We start from the raw sequence: 21,421 nt of genomic DNA, 5'->3' as shown, positions 1-21,421 counted from the left end.
ACGCCACAGGCCATGGGCGCGCCCTCGTGTCTAGTGGCCTCCTAAACCTCGCCTGCTGCTCATTCTTGGCTCCCAAGTTTCCTTCTGGTCCAAAAATATCTCCGTAGAGTTCCGTGGCATTTGGACTTGATCTGATATGGATTTTTTGTGAAGGAAAAAATAGTAAAAACAGCAACTGGCACTAGGCACTATGTCAAGCGGTTAGTCCCAAAAATGAAATAAAGTTGCTATAAAATGATCATAAAACATTCAAGAATTATAATATAACAAAGGATTAAAGCAACTAACACCCCCACATGATCCCAAAGGCTTTACTTGGCACAAAAAATAAATAAAACACAAAAAACACAATTATAACAGCAGCATAATTTTGCAAACACTCAAGAACGAAAAGCAAAAATGAAAAGTAAATTTTATTTGTTGGGTTGCTTCCCAACAAGCTCTATGGTTTTATGCCTCTAGCTAGGCATATAGAATAGATTCAGGTATTGGACATCTTTATTTTTTGCTATTTTTGTAAGAACTTTCTCAAACCCAGGTGGCTCTTTACGTTTTCCAATATTCTCAGTAAAGAGGCGGTCTTATGATCCAAAATATCCAAATGCTTATTACACAAGGTAATCAAAGTATTCATGCGATTGATGTTTCCACTAATATGTTTGAGAGGTTCATAAGATTTTTTCAATTCAAAAAAAATTCCCATATATCCCCAAAATTTTCTAATATTTGAGCTCTTTCTTGTGTAAAAGTAAATCCCTTTTTGAATGGCGGAACCCCCAATATCCCCTCTATTATTTCATAAGCAGCATTAGCATCAATCTCAACAAAATTTCCATAAGCGGCAAAATCTAGAAGTGTTCTATGATGCATGTTCAATCCTATGTAAAACTTACAGAGCAAAACCTTTGCACCTCCTTTTAAATTGCGAACACTATAAGATTACATCAACCTATACCAAGCATCTTCATGATCATGCAAACAAGAGATTCGACAAGAAAACAACAAATGGAAAGAGGGAAAATGAAAAGGAATTTTTTTGTGAAGTGGGGGAGAGGAAAACGAGAGGCAAATGGCAAATAAAGTAATTGCAATGAGATGAGATTTGTGTACACGAACCTGATATATCTTGACTTGATCTTCCCCGGCAACGGCGCCAAAAATCTTGACTCCTTGCTGATTGCGTCAGTTTCCCTCCAAGCATAAAGGGTGATGTAGCACAACGATGGCAAGTATTTCCCTCAGTTATGAAACCAAGGTATCAATCCAGTAGGGAGACCCACAAGACTATGTAAGCAGCACCTCCACACAAATAGCAAATCCTCGCAACCCAACGGGTGGAGGGGTTGTTAATCCCTCGTGGGTAAGGTAATAGATTGATAGATGCAAATAAGAGTGATAACAAATAGAATGCAACAAGGTATTTTTGGGTTTTTTGATAATATAGATCAAAAATAAAAGATCAAATAAAATATAAAAGCAAATAGCAAAGTAAAGATTGCAAATAGATGATGTGAAGTAGACCCGGGGCCCATAGGTTCCAGTAATGGCTTCTTCAAGAGAATAGCAAACGGTGGGTAGACAAATTATTGTTGGGACATTGATAGAAAAGCAAATAATTATGACGATATTCAAGACAATGATCATGTATATAGGCATCACATCCAAGACAAGTAGACCGACTTCTGCGTGCATCTACTTCTATTACTCCACACATTGACCACTATCCAGCATGCATCTAGTGTATTGAGCTCATGGAGAAATTGAGTAATGCCTTAAGAACGATGACATGATGTAGATAAGATCTATTTATGTAGGAATAGACCCCATCATTTTATCCTTGACAGCAACAATACATGTGTGGCATGTCTCTTTCTGTCACTCAGATTGAGCACTTCAAGATCGAACCCAGCTCAAAGCACCTCTTCCCATTGCAAGACAAAAGATCAAGTTGGCCACACAAAAACCAAATATCAGAGAAAAAATACGAGGATATAATAATCAAGCATGAATATGTTTTCTTAGATCTGATCATAAACTCACAATTCATCGGATCCCAACAAACACACCGCAAAAGAAAGAGTTACATCATATGGATCTCCAAGAGACCATTGTATTGAGAAACAAACCAAAAGAGAAAGCCAACTAGCTACTGCCTATGAACATGTATGTCTGATATGAACTACTCATGCATCATCGGAGGAGCACCAATGAGGATGGTGAACCCCTCCACGATCGTGTTCTTCTCTGGAACAGGCTCTAGATTGGATTTCATGGCTTCTGGAAATTGTGGCATCTGAAACAATTTTTCATTGACTCCTCTAGTGTTTTCTGAATATTGGGGTATTTATAGAGCTCAGAGGCGGTGGAGGAGGTGCCTGAGGGTCCGAGTAGATACCAGGCCACACTAGGGGCCCTGGGCATGCCCTGGTGTCTAGTGACCCCATTGGGCCTCGTGTGCTGCTCATTCTTGGCTCCCAAGTTTCCTTCTCATCCCAAAAAAGTCTCCGTAAAGTTTCGTCACATTTGGACTTCATCTTATATGGATTTTTGGCAAAGGAAAAAATAGCAAAAAACAACAACTCACACTAGGCCCTATGTCAATAGGTTAGTCCCAAAAAATGATATAAAGTTGTTATAAAATGATCATAAAACATCCAAGAATGATAATATAACAGCATGGAACAATCAAAAATTATAAAATGATCAATAAGCATCACAAAACACGGCTGATTTTGGAAAATCTGAACTCAACATCTTAGTTTCATAATTCAGCTATGTGAGTTTCACGTCCACCAAGATTTAATTTTAGGAGCCACCGAGACAGACTTTCTCCTTATCATAGACTTGCTCGTCATTTTTGGATTCACAAAAATGATAACTAGGTTTGTCCGATATAGTTCTCACAACTCAAAACCAGAATTGATGGTACTGATCCTTTTCCACTTGGTGCTACCGATACGCATATAGCGGAACCCTAAACCTAAAATATTTTGTTCAGCTAATCTAATCGAGTTTTCTGATGGATAGGAATATTTCAATTCGTGGCATGAAGATGAACATGTCCTAGTGTGCAAGAATTAAACCTTGGAGCACAAAATGGGTCGAGTTCTTACCCTAACTTGGCGAAGAACTTGCTACGACAGCAACGGCGGGGCAGACCGCCATGGACGGTGCCATACTCCGATGGCGAGGGTGCATGGGAGGCAAGTATGATGTCCTTGGAATTCGAGCGCAACAGCAGTGGGACGCGGGAGGCAAAGTGTTTGAAGAAATTTTCAATCTTGGGTTCGTGGGTATGTACATCCACCTGCTGTCGATGACACTCATTTTAAAAAAATTGGTGCCACCAAGTTTCTTAACTGCTAGAGGATAGGGAAACTCGGTGAGGCCGAGATTATAAAATCGGTTGTACCGAGGTTCAAAAACCAGATTAACCCTAGTGCTTTGGTGGAACCAAGTTCGTGGAGCTGGTATCACCAAGTGGCACATGGGAAGTTTTGGAAGTTAGCTCTTGTCGAAATGGAACTCCAAGTGCTCCTCACACAGAGGGTGCGAAAAGTGCTTGCTCAAATTTTGTGATAAAGCATGAATAGAATTTGAGATGAGAAATCATAGATAGCTAAATAGGGGTACTTAGGCATTCTTGTATATCCAATTGTCCAAATAAAAAGAATAACAACAATTGGATATCCTCAAATGAGTAAAAATATGCATACCAACATGTTCACACAATAAGATGTCAAATGAAATATGGCAAACATGCACATCCACTCTAGTATCTACCAAGCACTTTGGTGATGACGAAGTCATCTACTCCCTCCGTTCCTAAATTTAAGACATTTTAGAGATTATACACTATGGACTACATACAAAGCTAAATGAATGAATACACACTTTAAAATATGTCTATATACATCTGTATGTAGTCCATAGTGAAATCTCTAAAAGGTCTTATATTTAGAAACGGAGGGAGTATATATGAGTATATTGACTTACTATCCAAGTAAGGATACTTGTTCATTTGTCATACTCACCATTTAAGCACAAGTGGGGTTACCACTTTTACATAAAGCTTTTAATGTGTTCACATCTTGTGAGATGCTTTGACTCATGTCTTAGATTAAAGACCCCCCTTGATGTGACACCCCCCCCCCCTAAGAGGGACAAAATAACCTTGGGTTTTTTAGTAGAAGACTTCATGTAGGTGTAGTAGTGGTGGATGCTCATTGTTGATGAAGATCATCTTGAGTTGGGAGCTATCCTTGTTGTTTCATACTCTTCTCACCTACATGGGTTAGTCCCACACAAGGAAGAAATACAGGGATATCTATGGACATGGAGTGAAGCACATATGAGATGATGTTCATTGATACATTAATTACCTTGACCATTGCTTACCTTTGAGGGAATATATGACTCCTTGAACTAATGCATAGGGTTGGAGTTGATTGCAAATAGTTCTTGCCAAAATGAATGATAGTGAATTTTAATGAACATCAATTACCTTGACCATTGCTTGCCTTTGAGGGAATATATGACTCCTTGAACTAATGCATAGGGTTGGAGTTTATTGCAGATAGTTCTTGCCAAAATGAATGGTAGTGAATTTTGTTGGTAGAGTCACCCATCAAGAACTTCTCTAGTTCTTCTTCTTGGGGAACCACATTAACTTGATGGTGAACCTTGGACTTGAGGTAGTGCTTGATGAAGAAAAGCTAGTGGTGGCCTTGGGAACACACTTGACCATGGCTTGGGATTCTTGTTCAAATGAGTTAATATTCTCTTTGAAGCTTGTCCTTGCCCTTGAGCTTGTGGTCTTGTGGTGGAAGGTCATCTTGAGCATTTGTTCCCTTGGGGAGAGTAGGATCATACTTATCCTTTTGGGGAACAAACTTCGGATTGGGGTATTAACCTTCTTCCCATTCACCTTCATTGGCATTGAAGTAGCCAATGCCTTGTTTCTTCCGATGTCCTCCTTGCTTGCGTAAAATCTCCTCGAATTGCTTACTTTCGGCAAGACTCTTGAAGACACCTCTCTCTATAATTCCTTCTAATAAATTTTTTTCTTGCTCAAGTGTAACTTGGCTAAGAGAATCATTAGTGGAATCAATAGAGCTACTAGCAACAAGATCATTTGATTTAGCATTAGTGTTGTTGTTACTAGATGAAGAAACTTTCTTGCCTTTGTTACTAGTTTTCTTAGCTTAACTTTTGGAACAAAAGTAGACAGAGTAATGGTTTGGCTAGATAAGAAGAATTGTTCTTTCGAAGATCATCATTGATCTCTTTAAGAAACTCATACTCTTGCTCTAAATTTACCTTCTCGAAGCGTAGCTTCTCATGAGTTCTTACAAGCCCTATATGTTATTCTAGAGTAGATTCATGGGCTAACTTAAGAGTGTTTATTTCTTTAGTTAGACACTCAATCTCCTTCTTATCATCACCACATGACTTATCTTGGCTAGCATGATTATCATCAAGTTCATTTTGACTAACATTACTAGTTTTATCAAAAAGCAAGTCATCATATCCAAGTAAGTCATCCCCATCACTCTTAAAGTCAAAGTATTTGGGGTGTGATACCCTGGAGCCTTTAGCCATACAGTAATTTCCAAATCCTTCATTTGGTGACTCAAATATGTCATAGGAATAAGAGGATACGGGTGCTAGTCTCGCAACACCTTCATCTTGACTATAGTCAGAGTTGGAGTGGTAGCTTCTCTCGGATTGGTTGTCAGATTCGAAGCCGGATACCATTCACCAACATGACCTTGATGTCTTGTTCTTGAGTGTCTCTTGGTGTATACCTATACTTCTTATCCGATTCCTTGCTTCTCCGGGAGGGACTTCATTCATAAAGATCTTCTCTACTCCTTATCTCTCTTTGAGGTGACTCATCTCTTGAGCTTCGTCTTCTAGGTGATTGTTCTCTTCTTTTGGGGGGGGGGGGCGTGCACTCATTGAAGTAGTGTCCGGGCCTTCCACAATTGTAGCTATGACGATCACGACTAGATGAATGCTTCTCTTCATATCTTGAGTTGGAGCTTCTCTCTTTGCCTCTACTCTTGTAGAACTTCTTGAATTTCTTGACCATGAGGCTTATCTCTTCATTGGTAATAAGTTGTCATTTGAAGTAGAGGGAGTGTCACTTGAAGATTTGTAAGCACCGCTTGACTTGTTATGAAACTCTTATTTGTCTTTGAGTGACATTTCATGAGCAACAATCCTTCCAATGACTTCCGTTGGCTTGAGATCTTTGTAGTTTGGCATCATTTGGATCAATGTGCACATGGTGTCTTACTTTCCATCCAAGGCTCTAAGAATCTTCTTGATGATGAATTTGTCGGTCATATCTTTGCTTCCAAAGATGGCAATCTCATTTGTGATGAGAGCAATCCTAGAGTACATTTTCGCGACTCCTTCACCATCCTTCATCTTGAACTTCTCAAGTTGACTCTGTAGCACATCCAACTTAGATTCCCTAATGGATTCGGTACCTTCATGCATATCAACCAAAGTGTCCCAAATTTCCTTTGCAATCTTGTTGAACTCTTCGGGGCATAGGCAGATGAATAGATGTCACATGCTTGAGCGTTGTATCGCAACATCTTCAATTATTCTACGGTCGCTTCATGATCTGACTCCCTTCCATCACCAAAGAATTCACCTTGCAATCCAACACGAGTAATGGCCCAAACGGGGGGGGGGGGAGTTATGACCAAAAATATGCATTTTTACTTTATGCTTCCAACTTGCAAAGTTTCTACCATCAAAATATGGACCTCTACGATGGTAATTTACCTCACTAGACCCATACTCTCCTAGGTTGTGAAACCAATGCAATGGAGACCAAAGCTCTGATACCACTTGTAGGATCCGAAGTATGTCTAGAGGGAGGGTGATTAGACTATTTGACAAAATAAAAACTTATACTTTTCCCAATTTTAGTTGTGGGAAAGTTTTACCAATAGTAGCAAGTCAAGCACACCCTACACATGCAAGTCTAAGAGTATATCAGCGGAAAGTAATGACATGCACATGTAAATAAAGGGTATATGGATAGGAAGATCAAATGCGAAGATAGACACGGAGATTTTTGGCGTGGTTCTGATAGGTGGTGCTACCGTACGTCCACGTTGATGGAGACTTCAACCCATAGAGGGTAATGGCCGCCGGAGTCCACGGAGGGTTCAACCCACAAAGGGTCCACGGATAAGCAACCTTGTCTATTCCACCACGGCTTACTTCCACAAAGGACTAGCCTTACTCGGGTATATCTTCACAAAGTAGGCGATCTACTTGCCCTTACGAACTTCTTGGTTCAACTCCACACAAATTCGGAGGCTCCCAAGCGACACCTAACCAATCTAGGAGACACCACTCTCTAAAAGGTAATGGATGTGGTAGTATGATGAAGTCCTTGCTCTATTGTGCTTCAAAAGATTGTCGCCTCAACACTCAATCACTCTCTCACATTTTTGGCTTGGGTAGAAGAGATTTATTGGATGGAAAGCAACTTGGGGAGGCTAAAAATCAAGATTCATATGGTAGAATTGGAATATCTTGATCTCAACACATGAGTAGGTGGCTCTCTCTCAAAAAATGGATGGGGCAACTGTTGGTTCATTCTGAGTGCTTCCTCTACGAATGAGAGGTAGATGGATGGGTATATATATGCATCTCCCAAAATCTAACTGTTACACCATTCTGAGTGCTTCCTCTACAAATGAGAGGTGGATGGATGGTGAAACCGAAGTAAAAACTCGGTTGTACACACTATTGCAAAATGTGGCAACTTTAGGCTTTTCGGTGAGACCGATATATGAATCTTGAAGGGTCTGATTTTGGCTGGCCTAGGCAGTTACCATACTCGGTGGCACCGATTTGCAAAACTCGGAAATTCTGATTTTAACAAATGGCTATCCAGGGAGTTGTCCACTGTTTTTCAATCAGACCGAAACCAAACTTGGTGTTACCGAGATGTTAGGGTTTGGCATAGGTTCTGTCTAGGGTAAAACTTAGTATGGTCGATTTGGAGGTATTTGTGGCACCGAATTTGACCTTGGGGTTTGGATAGAATATTTGTGAGAGAACTTTATGAGTATTTTTGGTGGCTAATATCTAAGCACTTGAGCAACCAGATCATCATAGACATCTCATCCCCTTTTAATAGCATTTGTTTTCCTATGAACTCAAATGTGATTTCTCCCAAAGTGTAAAATATAGAGTCTTGAAACTTGAAGCTTGGCCAATCCCATTTATTTGATTCCTTGGAGTTTCTCCTCACAATCCTTAGTCAATCCATCATTGAACTTTTACTCAAGAATACTAGATAGAACCATTAGTCCAATGACATGTATGTTCTTATTAATTACCAAAACCACCTAGGGAGAAGTTGTGCTTTCATACGGACATTGTGACATCTAGAATATTATCAAGTGCGGCTTGTACTAAACTCGAACCAACCGAGAAGGGCAAGGAGGGTGTAATCAAGAATGTTGGTACAATTATGAACTGTCCAAATGTATTGCACACTAGCAGAGATGGCAAAAAACGTTTGCCATGTGGCTCAGGTGTTTGTGCTGCGAAGACGGGTGCATATGTGGATAAAAAATTGATGCATATTGTACAATTCTTGTACATGCACATACATAAGGAAATATAGGAGAATCACAAAATCCATGTGAGAGACGTCCATATATAAAGCCTATATATCAATTTTGGTTTGATAAATAGAAGGAAGTCAGATCCTTTCCAAGAAGTATTTGTTCGTCATGGCAACAAACCTAAGTTTATGGAGGAACCCATATGTGGCAAGGTGCAACCCAACTTTCGTACACCTCCCGGTTGGATTAAAATTGAGACCATGGAATTTCACGTCGGGTCCTTTTTGAATTGTTTGGATTGCTTATCACATGTGTCACGTGGTAATTGTACGTTAGGTCCTAATTGCATGGAGAATATTTATCCTTTTTTGAGTCTGTTTAATTTATGTATGCATGTGTCCTTTTAAAAATAGGAAGTACTCCCTCCGTTCCTAAATATAAGTATTTTAAGAGGTTTCATTAAGGGACAACATGCAGATGTATATAGACATATTTTAGAATATAGATTCATTCATTTTGCTCCGTATGTAGCCCCCTAATAAAATCTCTAAAAAGACTTATGTTTAGGCACGGGGAGGGGGGTATATCTTCTTGTTAGCTAGCAGTTTTCCTTATGCTAATTATGTGCCATATAAATCGTGATGGCAAGTCGTACTAGTTACGTAGGCATGAGTCTAGGAGGTTTGGGCCTTAGGCCATGCATTTTTTAAAAACATCATCAACTTTATTAATTTGAAATATTTTTTACATCATCTATAAAGAATAGGTACAATATTTTCAAGAGGCTCCTCAATCCACTCCATCGTACCAGAACTTTTTGCTACTCTAGCGAGCTCATGATCTACTTTGTTCTCTTTTCTATTATAATGCTCAAAACTAGTAAAAGAAAAATCACAAACCATAAAAAAAACAATCCTCGAAGATTGCAGTTGCGCTCCTCCCAAGTATACTCCGTTGTTCATTTTTTCAATTACTTCCATATTGTCAGAATAGATAATAAGGCAATTTCATCCTCCTTTTTGTGCCAACAGAAGGAAAAACCTAAGTGTTAACGCTTTCGCAGCTAGGGCATCCGCACAACACTCAATCTTCCAGTTTGCTCCTACAATGAAGTTTCCTTTGTCATCCCTTATACAACACCTGATGTGCCCCTTAGCTGATCGTGATCAAAATAAGGATCCACATTTAATTTAACAAACCAATTTGGAGGTCTGCTCCATCCTCCACTCTTCTTCTTCGCCTTTGGTAATTGGGTATTTATGTAGTTTGCCATTATAGCCCATATCACCATTGAGGTTTGGGACGCCTCTTCCGACTTCCTCTCATGAACAAGCTTCCTTATATTACACCATAGATACCATGTGGTAATAGAGATCAACTCCCTTCCGTTCTGGCAACCCAACATAGATATATCTTGATCAGACATAAGTAGTAACACTTTAAGAGTTGCCTCACGTGCACGGTCCACCATGCTAGTGTTTTTAATCATTTCGTATAGCCCCAAACTTTTCCCACACCTTTTTAGCCTTCTAACATAAAAACATGACATGTTTAGTATCCTCTGGCCCATTCACACATGCTGGATAGACAGACAATTTTTTTATGTGTCTATTAGCGAGCATAACCCGACACGGAAGAGTTCCGTGGAGCGTATGCCGGATATTTTTTTTAACCTTCTCTGGACAAGCTAATTTCCAAATCTTGCCCCAAATATGATTGACCTTACTTATTCCCATGTCGTTTTAATATTCCAATTTCCGCCCATGTTGTTTATTCCATTCCTCCATATAAGATGGTCTTACAGTGAACAAACCATTCTTAGTATAGCTCCAAGCAATGAAGTCCTACATATTATTCATAGGGAAGGGAATTGCCAGGACTCTTCAGGCGTCGATTGGCCACAATATTTGTCTTACCAGATCCTCATCCCAAAAGTTTGTAACTGGATCAATAAGGTCAATCACTTTCGTCAATAGATTCCCCCTCCTAGGTGTAATAATTCTCCTATTCGCACAATTCGAGATCCATGCATCTCTCCATATATCAATGTTTTCTCTGGTTCCAACCCTCCATATGTAACCATTCCTAAGAGATTCCACTCCTGCTATAATAGTTTGCCAAGTGAAAGAAGCACCCTTTTTTAAGCTTGCACTCATCAAATCACCCACGGGAAAAATACTTAGCTCTTAAAATGGTGGCACATAATGAGTTAGGATTATCCAATAAACGCCAGGCTTGTTTAGTTAGTAGTGCCAGATTAAAATAGTGTATATCTCGGAAGCCCATTCCACCTTGGTCTTTTGGAACATACATCCTCCACCACGCCATCAAATGCACCCTTTTCTGATTGTCCTCGTCACCCCACCAGAATTGCGGCATCGCGTCAATAATTCATTTACAATTTTTTAGGAATTTTAAAGGCGGACAAGGCATATGTTGGGATAGCTTGAACAACAGGTTTTAGTAAAAATTTCTTTCCACCACCAGATAACAACTTTTCTTTCCATCCACTAATTTTCATTATGTTTCGATCAATCAGGAATTGAAAACAATCACTTTTGTCCATTTCCACATTGGTAGGTAGTCCCAAATAATTATCATTAAGTGCCTCAGTCATGATATTCAAAATAGTACAAATTTGCGATTTATCTTCTACTTTTGTGTTGGCGCTAAAAAATATACTTGATTTTTTGGCACTCACCACTTTCCCCGAAGTACCACAATAAGTATCTAGAATCGCTTTCAAAGCCTCCGCACTTGTAGCATTTGCTCGCATAAGTATGAGCAAATCATCTGTGAAAAGTAGGTTGAACACTGATGGTGCTTCTCTACTGACCTTTCTACCAGAAATATTGTCAGTTTCCTCCGCCTTTGCTAAGACAGCAGTCAGACCCTCCGTACATAACAAGAACAAATAAGGCGAAAGGGGATCCCCTGCTTTAGGCCATGCGTTGGTTATATATAAAAGTAGATGGCGTCCATGTATAGGGAGATCATTTTTTGTGTATTCGTGATTTATGAGATATACACAAAAATGTTCGAGTTTCGGTCGACCATATCTTGTTTATCATCTATGATTTTTCCATCGTAAAAATTTACTAGTGACGAAGGGTTAATCATCACATCCAGACCTATGTGCTGATTCAAGGGGATCATTATTTTTATTCATGTATTTTTTAACGCGGTTGAAAACTATTCTTGGAGGTTGCAAGGAGGATCTCGAGACAAACTGTTGATCAAGCATCGCCATGAAAGATCGGGCCATCTACACGCACGAATTGGCATCTCGCTAGTCCTTGGTTCATCGAGTGTGTGTGCCATAAAATTGGATATGCACAAAGCGTATGACTGAGTAGAGTGGTCATTTATGAAGGAAATTATGCTCAAGTTGGGATTCCTAGAGAAGTGGGTAAATTTGATTATGCAATGTGTATTCTTTATGGAGAACCGGGTTTGCTTTAATACTAAAGATACAGAGAGTTTTAAACCTATTAGAGGTCTGAGGCAGGGAGATCCACTCTCCATATTTATTTTTGTTATCTATGGAGGGGTTGGCTACTCTACTAGCTAATGCGGAGGAGGACTGTAATATTTCTGGAGTTAAGGTCTGTAGATATGCCCCTTCGATCTCAAACCTTCTCTTCGCTGATGACTCTTTGATCATTATGAAAGCAAATGTTATGAATGCAGAGGCATTGAAATCAGTTTTGGACTCTTATTGTGCTACCATGGGGCAAATAGTGAACATTGAAAAGTCTATTATTTTCTTTAGTCCCAATACAAAAGTGGAAGGGAAGGTGCAAATTTGCACAATTCTAAATATGACGACTAAAGCCCTCAATGACAAATATTTGGGTTTACCTTCAAAAGAGGGTATGGATAAAAGCAATTGTTTCCAATTCCTATTTGATCACATTATTATAAAAATAAGTGAACCAAAAGAAAAAAAATGTTATCTACTAGGGGAAAGGTGTCGGATTTCGGGCTCCGCAAAACCCTAAGGATTCGAACACACGGGCATGTACGAAGATCTCTCCCTGCTCAGCCTCACCTAGCCCGCTACTCGATGGAAAGGACGAAGGACTCACTCGATCGTGAGGGGAACACACAACACAACCGTTTACCCAGTTTCGGGCCGCTGCGAAACGTAAAACCCTACTCCTACTTTTGGTGGATTGCTTCTCGCAGAGGTTGGTGGATGAACTCGTACAGTGCTCTCGAGCCTCCGAAGGCCAAGTGGCTTGGTGTGTTGCTCTTGGGTGAGAATGAACTGCCCCCTTCTCAAGTATCCTACCCTCTCTATTTATAGTGGAGGCTCGGGTCCTCTTCCCTTATCGTTTCGACAGGAAGGGTTCCCACAACGGCCAGTTTTGAAGGGGGGCAAGGGAACATGCTTCCTCTGTCAAAACTGGTCTTCGCCTACAAAGTAGCTGCCAGCGCTGTAGAGGTGGGCGCACGGATGACGTCCGTCCTGCCGGCGGGCGGCCGTGATCTTGTTGCACCGGAAGGGAAACCTTTGGAAGATGCCTTTGGAGCCTCGGTATGCTCCCACCTCTTTTGCACTAAAGTAGAAATTGTCCCGTCCTGCCATCTACTGCTCGCATGTCCTTCCCTGGCGACCACCCTTGACTCCTGAGGCCCGGCCTTGCCTCAGAATATTCGCCTCTCCGGAGGGGTCCTGAGGAGGCCCCCTGCGGGTCTTGATGTCGCTCTTCCTCGTGAGGCTTGGCCCCTTGCGACGGCCTTGTCCCGGGTGGTGCCGCGCCAGTCAATCTTGGGGTTGGTGAAGTGGGCCAGCCCTGGGCCGCAGGCAGGCGGGTCTGGGTACCCCCATTCCCAGAAGCCGACAGTAGCCCCCGGGCCCAAGGTGCGCCTGGGTTGGCTTCTTGGCGGAGCCTTGAGGGCGGCCCGAAGCGTCATGGGCCCTAAAAGCCTACGGGCCAGGCCTTTAAAACGGCGAACTCGTCCTCTCTGCGAAGCATCTCCTCACCTGTGTGTGCTGACCGTCTACGCCCCCTATCCATTCCGTTGCCGGCTCTTTCTTCTATCGATCCAGCTGTTGGTTCTTCCTCCGACCCACACGCGTCGCGACGTCTTTGTCTTGTTCTCTCCGGATGCCTCAGAAAGGGGGGAAATACAGAGGCTCCCAGGTCCCGATCATCCTGGCAGTGCCTTGGCCCGCGCTGGAACGGTCGATGGTGGTCAACCTCGAGGGGTTGAAGAAGGTCCGGATGGTAGTTGTTGTCGGCTCTAATGAGTGGGTGGGCACCCAGATCTGGCCGGGTTCATGGTCTCGGGGTGAGAGAGTGTCCCCCACGGTTCCTCTCCATTTCCACGCCCTCCTTTCTCGTGTACTGCCGTCATTCTCGGGCTTCCTTAGTGCAGTGCTTTCGCATTACCAGATCCATGCGCTCCACCTTGACCCCTGTTCTTTGGTCCTCCTCTCCGCCTCCGTGTTCTTGTGCGAGGCTTTCGTTAGCGTTACTCCTTCCGTGGCATTGCTCCGCCATTTCTTCTCCCTTGATCTGGTCTCCGAGGTGCATTGCTCCAGGTGCGCATCCTTGAAAGTTGTCGATGCAGCAGTCCCTGGGGCCCTCTACGCTGAGCTCCTCCCTGAAGCGGGAGGGTTCCGACGGTAGTGGGTGCACGTTGAGGCTGCCGAGGCCGGAGCTCTGTTTCAACCTCCGATGACCCCCGCTACACCGAACTGGGGGTGGGAACGCGAAGATCTTAGTGACTCCCGGCTCACGCCGGTCTTGATCCGGCTGGAGAAGCTGAGGCGTGCGGGGGTGACGATGGCGTTGGTGGTGCGCGAGTTTATCTGTCGGTAGATTCCTCCTCTTTAGTGCCACTCCCGCCCAATGTGGGCCTACACAGGGCCCAGCGACTCAATGAGGACCCAAGTCATCCCCTTTTCCCATGATGTTTTGCGTGAGCTGCTTTGCCGGCTGACCAGCGGCAATCCTGATGAGGTCCCACCGAACGGCCTCCCGCTGTACTGCTTTAAGGCCCCAGTAGCTCCCATCGCGGAGATGTCGCTCTTCAATGAGTGGGGGCTCCTTTCTGAGGGGGAAAGGCGTCCCCAGAGGCCTCGACCCCCGGGGTTCAGCCCCGCAAGAACCCTGGTCATGCGGTCACTCCCGCGACCGGGGTGGGCCGTGCGCCGTTGCCCGTCCTCCTGACCCTGGCTCCGCGTCGAGCCAGGGTTGATGGTGGCGATCGGTTGATGGTGGAAGGCACTGCCCCCACTTTCGAGCCTCGCTCAAGGGCCACCGAGTTCCCCTGCCGGGCCGCCCTTGTCGGCCGGAAGAGGAGGTCGCCCGAGGGCGCCCCCCCCCCCCCCCCCCCGGCGCAGGGGGCTCCGGTGAGGAAGGAGTGGATGGCCATTGACGAGTAAGCGCCCGTATTATCCCTCGTCCTTCCTTTATGCGCATATCTTCTGAACCTTGCTCTTCAGGTTCCCCTTCGGCGGCCGGGGAGGCGGATCAGTGTTGCCTGGACCGGAGGTCACTAGGCATTCCGTGGCCTCTTCCCTCGCACTCCGCGGGGCTCGGCCCCCTGAGCCCCATGCACGTGACCCCCCCCCCCCACAGTCTTCTTCGGTCGCGGCCTTCGGTACTCCGAGGGGATGCCTTTCCCCTCCCGTGTGGACCCTCCTGGGGCCATGTCGCGCCTTCCCTTGGACCCCTCCAGCATGGCGATGAGGGGCCTCATGGGGCACTCAATGCCGACGAAACGACCGCACGGGAGCCCCCAGCCTCCGGGCATGGACTCGGGTCGGATGATCCCTTACGCGCTTCTCCTGCTCGCCGTAGAGGAGGCGAGGACCCCTGCTGGACTCCGGAGCATGTCGCGGGTTCGCCCACCGCGCCATGGGGCTTGCTCCGCACTGCTGCGGACGCGCTTCAACGTCTGGGGGCGGGGCTTGCTAGTCATGAAGCCCGCCGGGAAGGTGAGCGCCAGCACCTTGCGCCGGGGTGGCGCTAGGTTGAGGTCGTCGTGAACCTCGGCCGCCTGCAGCAGGAGCGCACCCGCGCAGAGATGGAGGCATACCTCGCTGAAGCGGTAGAAGCCCGCGAGCGCTCTCTTTTTGAGGCTCATGAGGATGATTATCGACGCACGGCCTCCAAAGACCGCCACACGGAGCTTTGCACCCTCATCGCCAGTCTTGAAGAGCAAGCCCCACCGAGGGACTCCCTGGGGGGCCCGCCGGCGGAGTCCTTCCTCGCCGGTCCTCGAGAATCCGCCGACTCGCTGGCGCTTGTAGAGGTGGAATAGAGTTTGGAGCACGAGCGTCTGGAGATGAGGGAGCACCAGTTGTCGCTTGCTGAGGAACCGCTTGCCTCTCGTGAAGCGAAGCTTCAGGAGAAGATAGACAAGGGGGTGGCGGAGGCTCGATGTTTCCTCCTTCCCGACCATCGTTTAATGTTGAGGCTCCAGGAGTCCCACTTCCTCGAGCGTCGTGGTTGCCTGCAATATGACGTCAATGCCCTCCGGAAAATGTTGGATCAGGAACTGGAACGCCGACAGGTCACGCTGGATGCACATGCCACTGCCGAAGGTAAACGGTCTTATATCTACAAACAAGTGAAAAGGCGCGGCTTCCCTAATTGGAGAGGCTTCCGAAGAGGCGGCCCGCGCTCGCAGCCTCCAACTTGAGCGCTCCCGGATGTTCCGATCCCTCGAGGGGAGGGCTTCCCGTGCTCTGAGCGACATCTATGCAGAGGGCGTCTCCGGTCCCCTGGTTCCCGACGATGTCGGGTACTTGGGCTTTTCTACCGCGTCGTGGAGCACCTCGAGGCGGGCGCCGGGAAGGCCCTCACGCTTGCGGAGGAGAAGAGCCGTGACCTTTTGAGTCAGGCGGCCTCGGACATCTTCAGCCACCCCCTCGGATCACCCCCACGGTGTTGTTCATACCTGTTTGCGCGGGGGCTATCCGAGAGGTCGCGCACGTGCCTCCCGCTGTAGTGACAGTCTGCGTGGTCTCCTCCGTAGCCCGTAGGTGTGACGATACGTTTGTCGTCGGACCGTGTGAGCCCCTGATGGTTGATGTAGTTGGGCCTTCATTACTCCCTCCCCGCTCCGTGAAGTACGTCGGGGGATGCTCGGTGACGCCTTCCTAGCGGGTCCGAGTCCCGTACCCCCATCTGCTCCCGCCGGGTCTCCAGTAGGGGTGAGCCTGGGTGGAGGTTTGGGGCGCGCCCGCGTGGCCCTTCTGTTGCAAGTCCTGGCGATGCGGGCCGACGGACACGGCTTGTGTGGGAACGAGGTTGGGCTTCGCCGGGGGCGATGAGCCCGAGGTGGCATGCGTGACCTCCGATGCGGCGGTGGCGTGCGGTGCGCTGGCGGCTTAGCTCGTGCACCACCAGCAGCGCGACATGCCTGTGCGTCGGGTGGTGACAAGCTCGGACGAGAGAAGGGGCTGTCGGGATGCGCGGAAGGGCCAGGGCGGCGCGGGGACGTTGTATGGTTGGTGAAGATGGCAACCCCCGGCGCCCATCGGAAGCCTGTCCAGCATGGACGTCGGCCGTCAAGGTGGCGGGGTGTAGCTGGGCGTCTTGGCCTGCCCACGCTGTCCGTGCCACGCGGGTCGCCCGCCTCTCCGTGCGGACTCGTCGTTTCCCCGCCATGGGCGCGGTCAGTTTCGGTGAGCCGAACCTTGGGAGAGACCTCGACACGCCCCCTACCTGGCGCGCCAAATGTCAGATTTCAGACTCCGCAAAACCCTAAGGATTCGAACACACGGGCATGTACGATGATCTCTCCCTGCTCAGCCTCACCTAGCTCTCTACTCGATGGTGAGGGGAACACATAACACAACAGTTTACCCAAGTTCGAGCCACTGCGAAGCGTAAAATCCTACTCCTGCTTTGGGTGGATTGCCTCTCGCGGAGTTGGTGAATGAACTAGTACAGTGCTCTAGAGCCTCTAGAGGCCAAGTGGCTTGGTGTGTTGCTCTTGGGTGAGAATGAACTGCCCCCTTTCTCAAGTATCCTACCCTCTCTATTTATAGTGGAGGCCCGGGCCCTCTTCCCTTATCGTTTCGGCGGGAAGGGATCCCACCACGGCCAGTTCCGAAGGGGACAAGGGAACATGCTTCCCCTATCAAAAGTGGTCTTCGCGTGCAAAGTAGCTACCAGCGCTGCAAAGGTGGGCACGGGGATGACGCCCGTCCTGCCGGCGGGCAGCCATGGTCTTGTTTCACCGGAAGGGAAATCTTTGGAAGATGCCTTTGGAGCCACGGTACGCTCCCACCTCCTTTGCACTAAAGGAGAAACTGTCCCGTCCTGCCATCTACTGCTCGCTTGTCCTTCCCTGGCGTCACCCTTGACTCCTGAGGCCTGACCTTGCCTCAGAATATCCGCTACTCTGGAGGGGTCCTAAGGAGGTCCCATGCGGGTCTTGATGCTGCTCTTCCTCGCGAGGCTTGGCCCCTCGCAAGGGCCTTGACCCGGGTGGTGTCGTGCCAGTCAATCTTGGGGTCGGTGAAGTGGGCCAGCCCTGGGCCGCATGCACGCAGGTCTGGGTACCCCCATTCCTAGAACGTCGACAAAAGGAAATTCTTGTCGAATATGTCGTACACGTTATCCCAACTTATGCTATGTCCGTCTTTAAAATTCTTTTTTTTGCAAAGGAGTCATTGCCATCATGCCGCAATTTTGGTGGAGTGACAAGGACAATCGAAAGAGGATGCATCGGATGGCACGGTGGAAAATGTGTGTCCCAATAGACCAAGGAGGCATGGGCTTCCGAGATATACATCATTTCAATCTAGCTTTGCTAGCCAGGCAAGTGTACCTAAAAACTCCCGAGATGGCGATCTAATGAATGCAAATCTAAAGAAGGGTTCATTGTTTACCCGACAAAGCATCATGGCAGGAGTTAACTCTCTAAGGAATGGTTATATCTGGCGAATTAGAAATGAAAAAATATTGATATTTGGAAAGATGCATGGATTTCAAATTGTGCAAATATAAAAATCATTACTCCTACAAGGGGGCATCTTTTGTCGAAGGTTTTAGATCTTATTAATCCAATCACGAATTACTGGGATGAAGACATGGTGCGACAAACATTGTGGCCAATTGGCGCTCAAAGGGTGCTCATGATTCCCCTTCCCATGAATGATATGTCGGACTTCATTGCTTGGAGTTACACAATAAACGGTTTCTTCACGGTTCGTTTGGCTTATTTGGAGGAATGGAATCGATAACATGGGAGGAAATTGCAATAGACAAATGGTATGGATAGAACCAATGTTAATCCTATTTGGGGCAAAATATGGAAACTTTCATGTCCGACAAAGGTAAACAAATTCATCTCGCGTATATTGCATGGAACCCTCCCGTGTCACGTTACGCTAGCTAATAGACACATTAAAGTTTCACCCATCTGCCCATCATGCTCAAATGGGCTAAAGATACAAAATACGTCTTATTTCTGTACCAGAAGGCGAAAGAGGTTTGGGACAAGCTAGGATCATATGAGGTGGTCAATAAGGCTTGTGTTGTTGGTCGAGTGGGAGAGACAGTCCTTGAATTTTTACTACTTATGCTAGACCAAAAAATATCTATATCCAGTCTCTAGAACACACGTGAACTAATCGCTATAACATCTTGGTATTTATGGTGGGATAGACGTAAATTGGTTCCTGAAGGAAGGTCTCAAGATGCACATCATACTTCAATGGGGTCTCGTGCTATAACGATGAACTATGTTAATGCATATCCCCCCTAAGGCAACCAATAAAACGGGGGCTTGGAGCAGACCTCCTATGAGTTTTGTGAAACTAGAAGTAGATGCTTTTTTTTATCATGGTCTGCTTAGGGGCATGGCGGGGGCTATCCTCGGAGATGACAAAGGAAGGTTCATTGTTGGCGGAAATTGGAGGATTGATTGATGTGCCGATGTATTAATAGCAGAAGCACTGACTCTAAGTTTTGGCTTAATCCTTGCACAGAAGGCGGGTTGCAATCACCTTATTGTCAACTCTGATAATATGGAAGTGATTGGCACAATGAAAAATGGAGCACAATCGGCGGGAGCGACGATGATAGTGTTCGACGATTGCTATTTTATGGCATGTGAATTTCCTGTTATATAATATTGAAGCAAATAAGGTTTCCCATGAACTTGCTAGGCTAGCAAAATTTACCGAGACTAGGGATTGGTGTGAGGAGCCTATGGACGAAATTGTATCATTTATTATTAACGATGTAACTGTTATTTCTAATCTTATATTCTTAAGAAGTTGGTCCCAATTCTTTCAACATGCAAAGTGTCCATGTGAACGTACCACTAAGCAATGCATTTGAATAATCTCTCCCACTAAGCAATGCAAAATTTGCCACATAAGCGTTGTCAACATGCAAAGTGTCCACATACTCCCACTAAGAAATGCATTTAAGTCTTCTCTCCCACTAGGACATATAAAATGTGCCACACAAGCGAGTGATGCATTTAACTTATAAATTACAAATATTTTTGCATTAGACTATGCATGTAACGTTATCGCATCATATATTCATGTTAGTGATCTTTCACATTTTTGTTCGGAATAACCTTTTTTGAACTATGGTTCAAAAATTTATTATATTTTTAGACACTTTCTTTTATTGATTTTAAATTTTATACTTTATTTTCATTAGATTTAGAACCTACTTATACATGTTTTCCACAAAGTTACCACATCAACGCGCGGGAAGAGAGTCATCCTCACTACTCATGTCCATTTTTTACTCAATGAAGAAGGCACCCACATGGACAACTCCAAGGAATTTTAAACTAACATTATGCTACTTATGTTGTGAAATTATTTTGCAACAATAAACTAATCAAGTTAATAAATAACATATATTTTTATTTTCTTTTTTATATTGTTAATACTAAAATCCACATTTCACATAAGTAAGTATCATCTAAACATATTATAAATAATTCCTGCAACAATGCACACGGAATTGTCTAGTTAATATAGTTTAAGTGCACGCCGCGGCCACGAGCATAAGCAACATTGTAGTAGTGCTTGCCCAACTAGGTCTTCAGCCACATCATCCTCGAGCCTCTCTCATGGAAACAAACCCAACACCTTGGCCTTTGTTGTCAAGCAGGTGGCTTAGAGCCATCATGAGAGCCTCTAAGCTGAAGCCAATTTGCTTCATGACGGCGCCGTAGAAGTCAGTGTGGACGTCGACTATCTTGCTCTCCTTGATGACGATGGCCACCTCCTTCACAGCCTGAGTCATGCTGCTGAAGACGGTCAACTCCTCCTCCATGAAGCCTGCACGCTTCTTCTTCCTATCAAGCATAGGAACGTGCTCACCTTCTTTCTCACTAGCATCAATGTTGATGGCATCTGACTCCTGGGTGTCCGGATAGTCGAGCATCGGCGGCATCGGCAGGCCCAACGACTGACCAGAGCCCATGGCATGCTTGTGAGTTGTGAGCCCGAATGAGAAGATCTGTTGCATCTAATGGCAGTTCTGGATGGGTGTGTTGAGGAACTCTGCATCCTTGAGGTGATCCTAAGAAAGAAACATGGTAGAGTGATGGTGGTTAGTTAGTTTGGCAATGGTTCATAGGAGAAGATATGTTAGAATGACATGGTTTGTGAGCTAACCGCGATGTGTCCTTGATGGTGCTCTGTCCCCAACATGGTCGTGTAGGTCTTCTCATCCCATGAAGCACAAATCAGGTCTCTCATATTGGAAGAGATGATCCACCTCGTTCTCTACTTCTCCGGGTGGTTGTAGACCTGGGTCGAGGTGACCCCCTGTCAACAGAACTCGAAGAATTGCTTTGCCATGGAGTTTAAG

General features: G+C 45.4%; 1 pseudogene; it reads left to right on the top strand.

The window, feature by feature from the left end:
* The first annotated feature begins 3,163 nt into the window (after positions 1 to 3,163).
* Positions 3,164 to 19,343, top strand: LOC123441717 (annotated as a pseudogene).
* Positions 19,344 to 21,421: the final 2,078 nt, after the last annotated feature.

The sequence above is a fragment of the Hordeum vulgare genome, chromosome 3H (genome assembly GCF_904849725.1).
Source record: "Hordeum vulgare subsp. vulgare chromosome 3H, MorexV3_pseudomolecules_assembly, whole genome shotgun sequence".
Lineage (NCBI taxonomy): Eukaryota > Viridiplantae > Streptophyta > Magnoliopsida > Poales > Poaceae > Hordeum > Hordeum vulgare.
Note: the sequence above shows the minus strand (reverse complement) of the source record. Positions and strands in the feature narration are given on the sequence as shown.